The sequence below is a fragment of the Sprattus sprattus genome (assembly GCF_963457725.1).
Source record: "Sprattus sprattus genome assembly, chromosome: 13".
NCBI lineage: Eukaryota > Metazoa > Chordata > Actinopteri > Clupeiformes > Clupeidae > Sprattus > Sprattus sprattus.
Window position 1 is genome coordinate 23517441 of NC_137911.1, and position 3713 is coordinate 23521153.

The window sequence follows — 3713 nt, forward strand, 5'->3', positions numbered from 1 at the left end:
AGTCACTTGAAAAACATTGCTTGACAAACATTTGATCAGGTATGACATGATTTTAAGATGTTAAGTAGGCCTTAAAGACACTTACAGTTTGAACTAGTGGTAGAATGTTAATGTAAACAAACCGCAGGTTATGTCAAAACTAAATCTACGTGCTGGTCTTTATATAAACCACAAGATGGCAAGGACAAGGGATCCAACACAGTCTATGTCAAAAATCACACTATATCATTTTTGTCTATATTACTTTGTTTTGCAATGGCTGATATAGATGTTTGTGAATCAGAATTTACAAGCGCATCTCATTATACCATGAGAGTCTGTGTATTCCCCCCAGAGAACATATCTATAGTATTTGTTTTGTCCCATTTACTGTCACATTTTCTGTCTATAATATCTCAAACAGTACAGCTAGTCACTGTATCCCAAACGGCAGAAGCACCTTGAAAAAGGCAGACATGAATCAACTTCAGCTTATTTTAACACAGACCGGTTGTTAGGCTCATAATGCTTACAAAGAACTCAGTTATGGACACACCTAACTAGTTACCCCACCTGAAGTTGCTGAAGCCACAGTGCTGCAGACCGTGGACCCACCCAAGGCTCCACCAACTACGGCCCCTACAGTTCCCAAAGTGGGAGAGATGGACAGATAGGTTACCATCTACCAATTCAAAAATGTGTAGGTCTACCCTGGAAGTTTGGTTTGAATCGAGTGAGGTATACCTACCTTAAATGCATGCAAAAACCTTGCAAACCACCAACAGCCCATTTGGCACTGACAACACTTGCTAACATGCTAACTGACATCTTTGGCAACTCATTGTTGGTAAGTAGTGCTGTGATTGTATTATTTTCAGTTTTACTTTTCAGACTTGCCTTACCTGACACTCAAACAATTTATTAAGGAATATTTATAGACAAGCAGTTCAACTCCATTCCAATAAACAAGTCTGACAACTGAATATTTTATACGGGTGATGAGTTACCAGGTATCATGACGCAGGCAGGCTATAGTTAGGTAGGCCTATTTCTATAATATATTCATATTCATAGAATATGTTTTTATCTTAGGAATTGTGATTTAGTCTAATTCAGATTTCATATACTGTTTATCCGACTTCCACTGGAAACCAATTTCTAACCCAACCGGTTGAGATCGGATGATATCTTTGTTATGATCACAATTTTTTGTCAGATCAGGCGAATGATTGGAATAGAATCACTCTTGAACGAACACCTGTGTTTGTTGCATCCGAGATTTTTGATGACAAATATATTTGTGTCTGTAAATGAGAACACTGAGATAAAATAAAAAAGACTCATGCTTGATTTCTGGTTGTGTTTTATAGTCGTTGTTTACTCAAAATGAAAGGAGGAATAGAATGGCATGTCTCAATGCCTTCAGGTTAAATCAGCACAAGATTCAGGAACATCCTGTACTGATGCAAATTTGTTCAACTATAAATTTGTGGAGGAACATTTCCTTCAGATGCAATCATTGCTCTGCTTGTAATCATCACACTACAAAATACGAGTCACGTTTGAACATTTCTACACTTGAAAGTCTAAACTTATTTTAACATATTATGACCGTGCTTGTTGAGAGACGCGTATATCAAACAAATGTGGTGTGTTTTGTACCATTTCCGTTTGGCTGAAAAGAAGAATTACCTGGGGAAAAAATATTCAGGTAACTGGCAACTTACACAAGATACACCACACAAACCTTCCCTGTCAGACTTCAAGCCATCATCCAACACCTGCATGCATTTGTGGCTTTCTCTTTATCAACTAATATGGACATAGATGATCAATTATCCTACGTCCTAGTGCATTTCTCTAGCCTGACGATGTCATACTCATAATTCTAGTCAGAATATGAGTCTGAGACCGGACCACTGGGCTGTGATTATGGGGCGTGTTTCAACGAACCAGGAAAGAAAATTCTTCTTCGCTGAATTGGATACCTAGAACCAATCAGAGCAACGTAGTATTATTACCATCTGATAGATTAAACTTTTACCTGATCCCGTAGGAAGGACGGCAAAAACATCTTTTCAATCGACAAATGCCTTGATCGCGTTTCTCTGTTCCTCTTTCAAAATGAATGCGCTGTCAATATCTGTTGAGATATGCCTGCTCACGTTACTTAATTAGCACTCAAGGCTAGAAGCTACCATTTGTTTCAAGGTTTTTTTTGTCTACGCTGTTAGCATAACATTTCAATAATGGTCTAGAGTGCTTAAAGTGCGTATGACACCTTAAAAAAAAGGTAAAAGGCATATAAGTATCAAAACTATACATAAAACATAGTAATTTGAAGTCATGTTTAAACCCGAAGATTGAAAATGAAGTTTGTACGGAGTTTTAAAGTGTGTTTTTCGCGACTCTTAATGTAAAACAGTTGCCGGTTTACCTGAAATCTGTGACGTCAGCGGGCGAATTCATTCTAGAACTAGTGATGGAGGGTGAAGAAGTTCGGGATTTCGAGCAAGTTTATGTCACAGACTCGAGCGAAGATTCAGAAATTGAGGAAGACTATCCGGATCAGTTAGTACACGAGATTGTGGGCATTGAGCCGTACCGATCACGAAAAGCAGTCTGAAGACTGCACACAGCCGTGGAAAGTTCATGAGCGGCCCATTGAGTTAAAAATAAATGTCAATTAAATCTTGTTCCAGTGAAAAACGACAAGTTCTCCGACAGCTGAGTCTGGAAAGAGTCCAAGCAGTATATAAAGCACAGGTTGTCGATCAACTTCTCACCTATGGTGTGTGTCGAACTCACTCATTAATCCAGCCTACTGATTTTTGTTTAACCTCCTATCTTGATCTTATTATTTTTATTCAGACGTTATATAACTTTCATGACCACAAATATAAATTGGCCAGCGATTTAAATAGTTTTTTTTTGTTCAAAAATGCATGTAGAATGGTCGAAGCAAAGCCTCATGGGAGATGGCACCTGCGTATCGCTCTGCCTTTGTACAGTGAACGTAACTTGGGCCAGATGGGCTCGGCCTCGTTGTGAGCCGGTGGTATGTCAGTGCAGACAAAATTGTCCTTGTGGATTTTTGTGTCCCACTCTGCCCCTGACAATGTGCATGTGGATGGAGCGCACGGAAACGCGGTAAGCGAAATTCCGAGAGATATGCAGAGACTGCAACACACCGAATGGTAAGGACGACTTTGACCTTGTTGACAGTGACAAAGTTCAAAAGAGTTACACCGTTGCCGTCATTTCCATTTTATAACGCGGGGCGGAAGTGAGTTACTTGGGAAGTCGGTAGCTCAGTGGCCTGGAATTCAAATGTTAATTTTAACAAGTATATTTATATATTTTAAATAAACATATATATCGATTGTGTAACACCTCCTTTGTTTTATTTATTTGAAAAATGTTGTATTGAGGTGTCATATGCACTTTAAGTTAAGACCTACACTCCTAGGCAACATTGGTGTTGCGTATACACAACTAACCAAGTCAATGTAGACATAAAAAAAGTCGTGTAGATAGCTTGAATCATATCAAATATGTCCCACTAAGCTCCCGAGACGGCGCCATCTTTGTTCGATGTATACCGGTATTCTATCTATCATCAGGTCATCTTTCCATCAACGTATAAAGCCCGCCCTTACAATTTGATTGGTTTAGATTGCTTTCTCAACATTTTTGAAACGTTTAAACCCTCCCAACTAGCTCGATTCCAGACT